This window comes from Neoarius graeffei, chromosome 24 (assembly GCF_027579695.1).
Source record: "Neoarius graeffei isolate fNeoGra1 chromosome 24, fNeoGra1.pri, whole genome shotgun sequence".
Taxonomy (NCBI): Eukaryota; Metazoa; Chordata; class Actinopteri; order Siluriformes; family Ariidae; genus Neoarius; species Neoarius graeffei.
This window is the reverse complement of record NC_083592.1, coordinates 33,517,635-33,532,461: the sequence shown is the minus strand read 5'-3', so window position 1 is coordinate 33,532,461 and position 14,827 is coordinate 33,517,635. Positions and strand designations below refer to the sequence as shown.

Sequence of the window (14,827 nt, the reverse complement as noted above, 5' to 3'; positions counted from 1 at the left end):
AGGAAACCCACGCGGACACGGGGAGAACATGCAAACTCCACACAGAAAGGCCCTCGCCGGCCACGGGGCTCGAACCCAGGACCTTCTTGCTGTGAGGCGACAGCGCTAACCACTACACCACCGTGCCGCCCACAATTACAAATATTTAATTTCTAATTAGAAATTAGAAATTGTTGCATACTGGGTGTAGAACCTGACACAGTCTGAAAGGCTGAAATTAGAAATAAGCTCGGTCGGGAAAGTAAAGTAAAGTTTGAGCTAAAAATGTCAGGAGTGTCTGAGTGAGGAACCACAATTTACTGCGTCTTCCCGGATAGCTGGCTGAGCCGGACGCGTCGCTGGGTGGAGCTGTGTGGAGCTGTTTGACGCTAATGCGATTAGCGCGGCTCTGTGGGTGGGTGTGTGGGAGAGGAGAGGAGAGGATCGGAGCAGACGGCGGGCGCTGCTGAAGTGCGCTCCGAGTTCAGTCCGGAGAAGCGGAATGGCAGCACAGCTCACACCGAGCAGCCTTTATTCTCCCTCATTCTCACGCAGTATCCACTGAGAAGTCTCCTTAACTCCCGCTCCCGGACTGCGCGGGGCCGCCTTTTGTTTAGGACAGAGAGAAGCGCGTGCACCGAGAAGGCGCGCGGGTGACCCGTGAGTGAGCTTTACGCGGTGACGGTCACGCGCTCATGCTCACGCGCGCTTAACCCGCCCGGATCCTCTGCAGCTGTTCACCTCGGATCGCTCGCGCAAGCTATTAGGTGAGTTATCCGTGATGTTCTGGAACAGCTGGATGACGAACAGGTGTGTGAGGACAGGAGTGAGCGGCGCGTCATCTTCTTTCACTATCACCATGTGTGCAACACGTAGGAAATATGCATGAACGCACAATCATCATCATGCATTTCATTCTTCTCAGAAGAATGAAATGCATGATGATGATGATGATGATGCATTTCATTCTTCTGATCTGATGCTGTCAGGGATAAGTGAAATCATAAGATTCAAGATTTTTATTTGTCATATACGCAATAGCTAACAGACACAGCGGCTTATTATTGGGTAATGCAATTCTTATTTTGCAACTGCCCGACCAAACTGCGCTTACCAAAATAAAAAGAAATATATATGAAATATAAAATATAAAGTGCATATGGAATGCAGAATATAAAGGTAGAGTGACAAATGAAGATAACATTTAAAAAAAAAAAGGAGATCTTATATGCACAAGAGGACATGCACGTGATTGTCTCACTATAATATGCATCTTTTTTTTTTGGACGCTGGATGGAGGATAGAAACAACAGGTGTATCAGATGAACCTCGAGTCATTTCATCGTCAGTGTAACTTTGCAGAAACAAACCCTCCGTGATGAAGCGCCTGAACCCGAGTTCATAAAAATACCATGTGATTGGCGTTTCCATGGTGACTCGGCGGCGCCCTTGCTGGGCCGGTGCGCTTTGTGCGTCTGTCCCCCGCGCGCCTCCTTTTAAACACCCCGACTGTCCAACCGCACCCCGTTTATGGAATCCTGGGGCGTCTGGATTTGCTCTCCGGGAAGAGTTTTATTTCATCCCTTGAGCGACTTTATGAACATGCACCTGTTTTCGATCGAAGCGGCTTCTCTTTGTCCCGTTTCCTCCATTTTAGACAGATTTCCGGTCGAGTGTAGACTAAAATCCTAATAGCTGCGCGCGAGGGCAGGACTCGGGGTCAAAGGTCAGAATGGTTCCTTATGGCCTTTTTGTGTGAGGCTGGTTATTAAGGAAGCCCCACCATAATAATAATAATAATAATAATACAGGGCGGCACAGTGGTGTAGTGGTTAGCGCTGTCGCCTCACAGGTCCTGGGTTCGAGCCCCGTGGCCGGCGAGGGCCTTTCTGTGTGGAGTTTGCATGTTCTCCCCGTGTCCGCGTGGGTTTCCTCTGGGTGCTCCGGTTTCCCCCACAGTCCAAAGACATGCAGGTTAGGTTAACTGGTGACTCTAAATTGACCGTAGGTGTGAATGTGAGTATGAATGGTTGTCTGTGTCTATGTATCAGCCCTGTGATGACCTGGCGACTTGTCCAGGGTGTACCCCGCCTTTCGCCCGTAGTCAGCTGGGATAGGCTCCAGCTTGCCTGCAACCCTGTAGAAGGATAAAAGCAGCTAGAGATAATGAGATGAGATAATAATACAACATAGGGCCAAATTACTCAATTCTGATTGGTCAATCAAGGAGGGGGCCATATTTCTGAAATGCTATTGGCTAGTTCGTTGCTTGGTTACGGTGACAAAAATGAGCAAATTTTGTCAACAAAATGGCTGACTCAGCAATGCCACGTTTCGCTATATTTGACAAAGAAGACAAATGTTGTGAACTTGAATGGCTTCTGAAGTATGAATTTGGCCCAATATATTATAAACAGGGGCGGCACGGTGGTGTAGTGGTTAGCGCTGTCGCCTCACAGCAAGAAGGTCCGGGTTCGAGCCCCGTGGCTGGCAAGGGCCTTTCTGTGTGGAGTTTGCATGTTCTCCCCGTGTCCACGTGGGTTTCTTCTGGGTGCTCCGGTTTCCCCCACAGTCCAAAGACATGCAGGTTAGGTTAACTGGTGGCTCTAAATTGACCGTAGGTGTGAATGTGAGTGTGAATGGTTGTCTGTGTCTATGTGTCAGCCCTGTGATGACCTGGTGACTTGTCCAGGGTGTACCCCGCCTTTCGCCCGTAGTCAGCTGGGATAGGCTCCAGCTTGCCTGCGACCCTGCAGAACAGGATAAAGCAGCTAGAGATGATGAGATGAGATATTATAAACAAGTAATCATATGGTTCCTTGTAAAATTAAAGTGCATATCATGGGTAAATTCAGGAGTAAGATCAATGTAATTCTCTTATTTTATATTAAACTTTGGTCAAATATCTATCACATTCTGCATTTTGTGCATTTTTTTTACCTTGAGCAATACCAGAAAAATTCAGTTGAAATCAAGCCATTTGAGGCAAATTGGTCCGCCTCTGAAAAAACTTGGCATTTGGATTTCCCGGGAAATATTGATTTTTGTGACGTCGTGTGCGGGACGCCTCCCTCTGAATCCTACGTCAGCGCTGGTTTGTTTATGAGAAAACGACCTGGTGGTTTTCTGCACATTTCTTCAATGTTATCATGTAATTATTAAAATGGTTAACAGATGTATCATAGGAGAGTGTAGCAACACCAATCTTGATGGGATTAGTACTCATCGTTTCCCAAAAGACCGGACAATGAGAGAGAAATGGGAGCGCTTGGTCTACACACGCTGTGCACTGAAACTGTGCAAGCTCGCGTAGCCTGCTGGCGCTTCCACAGGTAACGTCACGAATCTGGCTCCAGACTCCCTTGGGATTTTTCCAGACGCGTTTTGTTATTTTATTTTTTTCTGCTGTAGACAGATGGCGGGGCGGCACGGTGGTGTAGTGGTTAGCACTGTCGCCTCACAGCAAGAAGGTCCGGGTTCGAGCCCCGTGGCCGGCGAGGGCCTTTCTGTGTGGAGTTTGCATGTTCTCCCCGTGTCCGCGTGGGTTTCCTCCGGGTGCTCCGGTTTCCCCCACAGTCCAAAGACATGCAGGTTAGGTTAACTGGTGACTCTAAATTGACCGTAGGTGTGAATGTGAGTGTGAATGGTTGTCTGTGTCTATGTGTCAGCCCTGTGATGACCTGGTGACTTGTCCAGGGTGTACCCCGCCTTTCGCCCGTAGCCAGCTGGGATAGGCTCCAGCTTGCCTGCGACCCTGCAGAACAGGATAAAGCAGCTACAGATAATGAGATGAGATGAGATGAGATGAGATGAGATGAGATGAGATGAGACGAGACGAGACAGATGGGCTTGTGCAAAATTACCCTTCTGGATGAGTGTGTAAAGGGACATACTTTCATATAAAAAAAACAAAATTGGTCCAGAATATGCACTTTATGGATCAGTTTCACTCGTGATTTAAAAGTATTGAATTTTCAAAACTTCAAAATCACTCGTGAGATTAGTCCTTAATTTTACTCGGCCCCAAACGATTACCTGTACTAATAATAATAATGAGAAGGTTTCTCATAATTATGCCTTATATAATAATGAGATCATAATTGTGACACCCATTTAAGGGATGTGTAACTTTACTGTGAAGCAAAAGGTGGATGTGTGTAGGATTTTTATCCTTGTTTTGACTGACAAAGTAAATACCAAATTTTAAAATTGTCCAGAGTTTACATGTAATTCGTTTGTTTGTTTTTAGCAAGAAAGTAAATTCCTACAAAGGTGCATTTTGCCCCAATGGACAGCCAAAACACTCCCCAGTTTGGAGTAAAATGCCCCCAGCCTAATGAAGCAACTCACTTCATACATTAATAGCAAAATCACAAGCTAAGCAGTTTTTGAAAGAAAGAAAGAAAGAAAGAAAGAAAGAAAGAAAGAAAGAAAGAAAGAAAGAAAGCACAACTTTATTAATCACACACTTGTGAAATTCCTCTTTGCATTTAACCCATCTGAAGCAGTGAACACACACGCGAGCAATGAGCACATACCCAGAGCAGTGGGCAGCCATGCTAACAGCGCCCGGGGAGCAGTTGGGAGTTAGATGCCTCACTCAAGGGCACCTCAGCCCAAGGCCATCCCATATTAGCCTAACCTGCATGTCTTTGGACTGTGGGGGGAAACCGGAGCACCCGGAGGAAACCCACACAGACACGGGGAGAACATGCAAACTCCACACAGAAAGGCCCTCGCCGGCCGAACCCAGAACCTTCTTGCTGTGAGGTGACCGTGCTAACCACTACACCACCATGCCGCCCAAATTTCTTCTTCTTAATCCATCTATCCATTATCTGTAGCCGCTTTAGGAACCCAGGACCTTCTACAGGGTTAAGAAGCTGGAGCCTATCCCAGCTGACTATGGGCGAGAGGCGGGGTACACCCTGGACAAGTCGCCAGGTCATCACAGGGCTGACGCATAGACACAGACAACCATTCACACTCACATTCACACCTACGGTCAATTTAGAGCCACCAATTAACCTAACCTGCAGGTCTTTGGACTGTGGGAGGAAACCCACGCAGACACGGGGAGAACATGCAAACTCCACACAGAAAGGCCCTCGCCGGCCGCTGTGCTGGAACCCAGGACCTTCTTGCTGTGGGGCAATAGTGCTAACCACTACACCACCATGCCGCCCTATTTATTTATTTATTTATTTTTTTTTTTTTTCCCAAGTGGTGTATACAGGCTTCCGTGGGGTTTATTTAAGACCAGTTACAGATTTTATTTCAGCATTTAACAGAAATGTCTGGTTGTTTTTCCTCTTTCTAGATGCACCAAGAGTGAATTTCTTTCACCATTCTTTCCTAAAGCCCTTTTTTAAAAAGTTACTCTTGTTAGTTCATATTACACAATCATCAGCAACACTTTTACCATTCTTGTTTTATCGCGACCCTCCATTACTATTAAATTACTTACCTGCCAAAACGGGAAACATTATATGAACTAATAATGTCATGGTTCACCTGCCTATCCCCGTCCTTCAGCTGTCATCGAGTAACAATCTGAGCCAGTTTTACTTTGGTTACTGTTTCTATAAAAGTTGTTAACATGTGGTGATTGGATCTATGCACTTCTCCTGTGATCGTAAAGACTGTCATGTGCTCATAAAGCTGCTGAACATCCTTTCAACACACTTGTTTGACTTTTTATGTAAGAAAAAAAAGGTGATTTATATTTGAGATAATCAGGGTTTTGAAACAGAATTTTTTTCCTATTGGTTCGTTCCGAACAGAAACGGAATTTTAACGTTTCCGGTTTTGGGTTCCACCATTAAATAGACGTTCCCGAACCGGTTAGAACAAAAAAAATTTCGTTCCTGGAACGGTTAATTACGTTCCCTGTCAGCTGTTTAACAAATGGCTATAAAATTATGTCTCTGTCTCATCCAGCTTAAGCCAAATGTAGGCTAATTCTATTACAACCTTCATTAAATAAGACAAGAAATAATTCAAAACAATTATTATTTCAAATGTTGGCGATTTGGATTCTCAGTATGTCTTCCCATCTACACAAACAGAAAAAGTGCCAAAAATGAAAGATAATTCATTTAGTGTGTTACCAAAGGCTAGTCAGGCCCTGTGCATTGATAGGCTAACAGAGGTTAATGTCATTTAATGTTCGCGAGCCTCTCATTAACGTGGACAAATATATTGATATCGTGTTTGAAATTGACGTTTTTGAATAACGATAGACTGCAATATTTACCTCTTATTTAAGATGTGGAGACGTGATAGTAGTCCACCCTCCCGCTCTCTCCATTCAGTCAGCGAACGTCACACAGGAAGTGAACCCCAGCGGGTCATAGAAACTTGCGCAGGAGAAGAATGACTTTTTTATTTGTAGGCTACGGAAACTTTGAGGAACGAAATAAAAACCGGTATTAACCGGCTACCATTATTTTTAATAAGCGTTTCTGTTCCGGAACATAAAAAATAATAAAGTTTCTGGTTTCGTTTCTGTTCCATGTGAAATAGAAAAAGTTCCCGGTTTTCGTTTTCCTTCCTTGAACCGGTTCAAAGCCCTGGAGATAATGATTTATAATCCTGTTATCTGATGTCATCCAGAAGACAAACCCTTTTGAGTTTGGGTTCCCAGTAAAGTTTTCTTCCTCCTCTCGTCTCAGGGGTTTTTATTGCTGCTGTTGCCTCTGGTTGGATCTAAATCTAATCTTGTTTTGTGACAATATCTATTGTTAAACGTACAGTACATGACTCTTGACATGCATGACATGCTACTTGAAGGTCATAGTAAGCTCATGTTCATGTTCGTTTTGGAGGTGAATTAGTGAATATATTGAGTCTGTGTTGTTTAATTTTTAGCTTCATAGATTCTGTGGTGGGGTTTGTGGTGGCAGCATGGGTTGTGAGATAAAAGAAAACCTGAGCGGTCAGCTTCATTTTCACAAAACTTCCGTCGTTAAGGTTTCGGCTTTTAGGTTTTCAGAAACTCACGAGTTCAAAGCAAGACCCGTAAGCCTCTACTGCATGACTGTATCTTGTCTCAGCTGTAAGTCACTTTAGATAAAATCATCAGCCAGTTATGGAAATGTAACACGATCAGCTTTGCTTTTCTCCAAAATGTGGACCAGCTGTTCTCAAACTTAAAGTGTTTATGAGCTTTAAACAGGTGGTTAGCATCACAGCTCCATCACATGAGTCAAACCAAATGACTTATGACCAGCGAAATTTAATTTATTAGCGATAATTAGCGCTTTGCTAGCTTGTTACTGTTGTTGTGATCATGTGCTTCTGATATGTATATAAGCGATGTATATATTACTTATTACAGTACTAAATAATTACACACCATTTCTCGGTTTGTCGTGAGTCACTGAGTGACACTTTTGTGCTCTAGCCAAAGTGTGGCATGCCATAAACAGCACTCCCATTGATGAGGTGCTAAGATTGATGTGTGTGGGATATAAACAGACCACACAAGGGCCACACATGATGGAAGAGCAGCAGGTGTACTGAAACAAAAGAAAGAGCCGTCCACACAGCACAGTAGCGCAGGATAAGCTAACGGTTCCTCCGCGCTCGCTGTGAAGCAGACGGTTCGGGTCGTCTTTTACTCAGGCGCCTGCACTGTAAGCGTCTGCAATGACGAGAACAATAGAAATTTCCTTAAAATGTCTTAGATATTCACCAAGCCGACATTCTCTCTCCTCTCCACCTCCATTATCCTTTTGTACATCAAATTTTTTATAATCAAAATTCTATTTCTCTCATTTTATTAAATATAGGAATGCATTTTTGATAGCTATTTTGTCACCACTATAGCAAGTGATGAGTGAAATATGCTCTGTAATATATCAGTCCATATGTCAAAGCATTGGCCGTAAACGAGATTCGTTGAGACCTGTGCGAGACATCGTAGGACGGAAGTAAAACATACAGCGGAAATCAAAGTGACCGACATCTGCCAACGTTTCCTGTGTCCGAAATCGCTCACTCGTTCACTACTCCCTACTCCCTATATAGGGAATTACTACATAGAGGACTATATAGTGAGCTCATTGGTAAAATGAAAAAAAAAATGCTTTCGGACACTAGTCCATCACGCTGGTATTTACATCATTACTGTCGCACAATTAAAACATGCCAGCTGGTGGGTTTTCAAAATAATAAACACATGCATATATTTTTGTCATAAATCTATATTATACTGAGCGTATTTCCCACATTAATCAATACAAAGCACCTGCATCTTTCAGTTCTTTTAAAATCAAGGCTGAATACTTTCTTCTTTGTCGCTGCCTTTTATTAAATCAAATTTGAGACTTTTAATTTGATTTCTTTCAGCACGACCGCAATGCATGATGGGATATATTGCTTTGGTTAGTGACCATCGGTTGTACACTACTTTTCGTGATGCATTGTGGGATACTTTGAGTGCACTATATAGGGTGTAAATAATCCTCACTAAGGTTTCGGGCAGCACTACAAAATGGCGTTCCCACTATATAGTGCCCTGTATAGGGAGTAGGGAGCGATTTCGGACACAGAGGTTGTCAAAAGACGCGCGCGCCCTCTTTCGAATGCTGATGTAATTTTTGTTTGTTTTGATAGCGATCAGGAAAGTTTGAAAAAAGTAGGCAGTAATCATTATTTAAACTCCGTTTTTGTGCAGTATTTCATTTGGAAAACAGTTTTCAAAATGGCGGCACTGACACCTGGCTGACACTTCACGTTTCGAAGTCTCGCACAAGTCTCGTGAAGATCGCGCGGATAAGCGACGCCTGCCGTGGACCAAACGAACTAAATTCAACACGGCTAAAAACCGAACAGGCCGATAAGTATAATATTTAATTGCAATTAGTTGCCAATATGAGTCACGATATAAGGTTACTAAAACCGAAAACGTAATTGAATAACACGTCAATTAAGAAATAAAGCAAGTTTAAAAATGACTTCAGTTCTCCTTTAAATCAGTACTTGAGGGAAATTAAAAAGGCTAAATGTGACATCCATTGAGTTTTTTCTTGCATTTATAAGAAAAATAGGAAGGCAGTTTTTCTAGAGATATTATGAAAATCATATTTCTAGACGGTTTTTAATTTAAGCCTTGACATATTGCCAATTTAATAATGTAGTATCGTAGTGTAGTAGTCATAGTAGTATCATATATATATATATATATATATATATATATATATATATATATATATATATATATATATATAGGCGCGTAGCACCGAGTTGGCTATAATCCATGTACGACGAGATTGAGTGGAATAACTGTTTTATTCTATCCACATTCACTGGATTTTGAGAAACAGAGCATTTTTATTTTTACTTTTTGCAAATCCGATAAATAAAAAACTTTATACAAAACATCCGACAAAATAATTTCTGCTTAGAATGTAAACAAAGCACCGAAATGACAGGAGCAATTTGTGAAAAATGCGATAATAATAATAATTCTTGAAAAATAAAAAAAGATACATTCTTACCATCAAATACTTTTATTCTATATTTTGTTGGGGTTTTGTTTTCGAGTAAAGTTTTTATTTCATCCTCGGTTGGTTCAGCAACACGCTCCGCCATTTTGTTTTTTTCTACTCACGGTATATATATATATATATATATATATGAGCTGATAGCCTAGTAGTAGAGTAGCCAATCAGAGCACGCGATTGCTCATATCCGGTGAATGTGGATAGAATTTAAAAGGGAATGAAATATATATATATATATATATATATATATATATATATATATATATATATATATATATATATATATATAGTTTCAAATGATTCTTTTTCTTTTTTCTCCACATTAATCAAACTCAAGATGACGCCTTGTCAATCTTCGATGTAATGAGTCTGCACTGATGCATTAATAATGCAGAACCTCTCACAGACTAAAGAGAACAATTCAGAAACGAACCACACTTTTAAGTTGGCATTAGTTCCAGTCTGGTTGAGATTTCCACACCTTCTGAACCAACATAGCAGGGTTCCAATCTGGATCCTCCTTTCCCACCAGATTGGGGCCTCCACTAAAACAAAGTGGCTACGCAAGGCGCTGAGCTCCGGGGAGAGGATGAATTCAGCTGGTGAAAATGCTCCACAAAGACTGCGCACCCGGAGCAGAATGGTGACGCAGTGGGAATATGTCACTGAGCTTTACTCTGCTTTACTCCGCGGCTGCTTATTGAATACACGAGCAGGATTCGGTGTGAAATATCTATATGATGAATTTTAACTCCTTGACTCTTGAAGATTTGTTTCTGTCATTTTTGTACCGTTCATACAAAACCCGTGCCGTCGTAGCCATCACAGGCCATACCGCAGCATTTCCTTTCCTTCACTTTCCTTCACTTTCAATATCGATAGTTTTCCATGTGTTTTGTTTTAGAAAGGGTTTAAATGAAGGCTGTGGAAATTAACGTGAAGATAACATGTTAATGCAAATTCCTTTTAATGCCACTCTTTTTTTTTGACGCACAATTACTTGTTAGTTTGTTTTTTGACGTACAATTACTCAAGCGTACATATGAATTTAAGTGTTCCTTGTTTTTCTCATGCCTTTTGTACATCCTGTCAAAGTTGGCCAAATCTCCAAAACCCAGTTTTGACCAAATAATCCATCCCTGGGTTGGTTTCATTAAAGGGGAACTGAAGTCATTTTTAAACTTGCTTTATTTCTTAATTAACGCGTTATTCAATTATGTTTTCAGTTTTATTAACCTTATATTGTGACTCGTATTGGCATATTATATTACACTTATCGGCCTTTTCGGTTTTTAACCATGTTGAATGTAGTTCGTATGGTCCACGGCAGGCGTCGCTTATCCGTGCGATCTTCACGAGACTTGTGCGAGACTTCAAACATGAAGTGTCAGCGCCGCCATTTTGAAAACAGCAGCCAGATCGCCATATCATTCCAATTTAGATTAATTTTGAGATTTGGCAGCTTCATCAGTGATGGAGATTATTCCATACGACTTCCAACCAACGTGGAGTAGAGAAGAGTTGGAAAGACGACAGGATAAGGACGAGTCCATTGCGCTGGTATTTACATCATTACTGTCACACAATTAAAACGTGCCAGATCAGGTGGCGGGTGGGTTTTCAAAATAATAAATACATGCATGTATTTTTGTGATAAATACATATTATACTGAGCGCATTTCCCACATAATCCTCACTAAGGTTTCGGACAGCACTACAGAATGGCGTCCCCACTATATAGTGCCATATATAGTGAGTAGGGAGCGATTTTGGACACAGGGAAAACTTCCGGCTTGATGACATCAGCATTCGAAAGAGGGCGCGCGCGTCTTTTGACGATGTTGGTAGATGTTGGTCACTTTGATTTCCGCTGTATGTTTCACTTCCGTCCTACGATGTCTCGCGCAAGTCTCAGCGAATCTCGTTTATGGCCATTGCTTTGACATATGGACTGATATATTGCATAGCGCATTTCAAACACTCATAATAGAATTTTGAGAATAAAAAATTTGCCTTCAGTTCCCCTTTAAGTAAGACTAGCACTTTAAATGCAGTGGGGGAATAAACTACCTACAAAAATGATTTTTGCTCTGTTCAGCGTTATCCTTCCTGACCTGGTCACAGACATTTGCATAAAGTAAGCAGATTTGTCCACTCCCGCTCCCCAAAAAGTTGAAAAGTATCCCTTTAAGGAAGGTATATTTAGAACAGATTAAAAAAAAAAAGTGTGATTAATCACAATTAATCATGAGTTAACTATGAACAATAATGCGATTAATCACGATTAAATATTTTAATCGATTGAGAGCCCTAGTTTAAATATGCTAGAAAATGTTTATTCCTAAAACAGTCCAGTGAAGATCGAAGAAATGAGAAATTATTATACACAGATTATTTAATTACAGAATAAAGAGTTCGATATAAAGAGGTATAAAACTTAAAAATGACCCAACGTTGTTTTCCCAGAAAGCGTATATCTGATTTAAAAGAAAAAGCACTGGGAAGGAAAATACTGGGAACATTAGCTGGAGCTCTTTCCAAATCCCTTCTTAATGAGTTAATCTGAGTTTGTGTCGTGAGCTGAAGAAGTGATTTAAAGTATTTGTGAAGGGTCCAATGAAGCGTTTTATACAAACGAGTTTCCTCATACAAAATCACAGAAACCTTCATCATTATGTCTTTGACTCGCTTAACTATTTTATATCTTTACTGATATCACTTATAGAGCTCATTTAGAAAAGTATTTTCCTCTTGGTTTTAGTTCCAGTCCGAAAACTAAAAGAAAAGTCAGAACTTGCTGAAAGTACTGAGTTCACTGCATCCATACAGTAAGGTTAATAAAACACAATGTTTGAAGCTAATAGCTTCACACAACTTAATAGAACGTTGTAAAATTTAGTAATTAAAATTCTTATCGGAATTAGGAATAGTACTTTTAATTCAAGACACTGTTCCCTTCGCTGTCCTGCAGCAATCATTCAGATCTTATTAAACAACATTTCATGGCGCTTACTAATTGATTGAAGATCAGTTGTGTTTTTCACCACCTCGGAGTTGGTTAATTAAAGGAGAACTGAAGTCAGTTTTAGTAACCTTATATCGTGACTCATATTGGCAACTAATTGCAATTAAATATTATACTTATCGGCCTATTCGGTTTTTAGCAGTGGCGGCTGGTAGTCTTTCAAACAGGGGAGGCTGGTCGGTTACGATATTTCCAGATTTTAAAAGAAAAAACACATCAGTTTTGCCCATACTCTTGCCTCTGATCTGGCTGATTGTTGGCAGCGTCACAAACTGTGAAATAACAGGTTCTTTTGGCCCATTAGCCTACTGTCCAATATACATGATGGTGGTGTTGGGGGGGGGGTATATTTTAACATTTTATATTTTAAAATTGTGGCATGTTGTTTAAAAATTGACCTCGGCTGTGTTTTTGTTTAAAAATGTTTTCCAAATTGTAGCTGTGTTTAATTCATATCCAGAAAAACATATATTCCAATATAATATACTCAGCATAAACATTTTAAATAGATTCTATATTTTTGGTCCATCCATGATGTATTACTAAAGTAGCCTATTTACTGTTGTTGATGTGGGTCACTTGCTGTTAGCCAATTCACTTTCTCGTACCAGGAGAGCTGAAAGGAACGAGTATTATTCCCTACCTTTTTCACCAAGTCAATTTGAGGCATTGGTCTACCCTGCTCTTTAATTTTAATTTTTTCCTCGAAAGGAAGACTGGCAAATGGCTTCGCCAAAATTAAATCAACAATGCTTGGCATCCGTGCGCAGCTTTCTTGCTAGCTGACTAGCCCCCTCAAGTTCAAGTTCAGTCACTCAAATAAACGAAATTTCTGGAACTAAGATAGCAAACTTGTCAACACTATATTTACACTTTATTTACAGTGAAAATATATACAAACTAAAAAAGCTGGTAGAAACCGTATGTAATGAATGAAATTGAAATGTAAGCCGATCTCTTACAATACACCACAGCACTTGCGAATCCGCATGGGACTGAACTGATGTTGCCAGATACTGCTGACGTTATCCAGCCCAAAATATGTTCAAAACCCGCCAAAATGCACTTAAAACCGCCCAATCTGGCAACACTGTACCGCTGCCTGTCTATAGTTGAAACGAGCTGTCAATCAAAGAAAATATCCGGCCTCTTTCACCAGTCACCAGTCTCCTCGCGGAAACTGCCATGTCCCTCCCATGTGAGGCTCGGAGTCCGTGGGCGGGCATTTTCGCAGTATTTGTCCAATAACCATCTTGCATTTTGAGATTGAAAAGCGCATCACTCCCAAATGCCATTGAAGTCCACTGAGGCTGGGAGTCCATGAGACTCCGTGGGCGGGCGTTTTCACAGTATTTGTCCAATAATCGTCTTGCATTTTGAGATTGACAAGCACATAGCTCCCAATCCACTGAGGCTGCGCTGCATCGTGTTGTCACGAGGGGGAAAAACTCATGCACACATTAGGCGAACTGGGGAAAGTTATAACGGAATGATTTCGTACTGTAGTTGGGTTGAGCACATATATTTCTATGATTCTGGATCTGAAATAGCAATGTTATAAGGTCGGCTATAACATAAGCCTAGCGCAATTCATCCTACACAATGTTCGTCATTTTTAGAGGAGGCTGAGCCTCCCTTGTTGTCTTAGAGCAATCGCCCGTGGTTTTTAGCCATGTTGAATTTAGTTCGTTTGGTCCACGGCAGGCGTCGCTTATCCGCGTGATCTTCACCAGACTTGTGCGAGACTTCAAAATGTGAAGTGTCAGCCAGGTGTCAGTGCCGCCATTTTGAAAGCTGTTTTCCAAATGAAATATTGCACAAAAACGAGTTTAAATAACGATTACTGCCTACTTTTTTTTTCAAACTTTCCCAATTGCTATCAAAACAAACAAAACTTCCAGCTTGATTACATCACCATTCGAAAGAGGGCGCGCACGTCTTTTGACAATGTTGGCAGATGTTGGTCCTTTGATTTCTGCTGTACGTTTTACTTCCGTCCTACGACGTCGTGCACAGGTCTCAACAAATCTCGTTTACGGCCATTGCTTTGACATATGGACTGATATATTACAGAGCATATTTCAAACACTCATAACTTGCTATAGCAGTGACAAAATAGCAATCAGAAATGCACTCCTATATTTAATAAAATGAGAGAAATAGAATTTTGATAATAAAAAATTTGCCTTCCATTCTCCTTTAAGTTTCATACAAAAACATATAAATGATGATGAATATACGGTACATGTAAAGATCAATATACTGTGAAAATCTGTGTATGTATAATTTATGAAATTGTAAACAGAAAGAAAGA

At 41.0% G+C, this 14,827-nt stretch overlaps 1 protein-coding gene across 1 annotated transcript in view; it reads left to right on the top strand.

Moving 5' to 3' along the window:
- Positions 1–435: 435 nt before the first annotated feature.
- adgrv1 (adhesion G protein-coupled receptor V1) overlaps positions 436–14,827 on the top strand; it is a 415,446-nt gene continuing 401,054 nt past the window's right edge. Inside the window, exon 1 of the mRNA XM_060907086.1 lies at positions 436–746. The gene's annotated coding sequence lies outside the window, so the exon portion shown is untranslated. The remainder of the gene's footprint in view (positions 747–14,827) is intronic.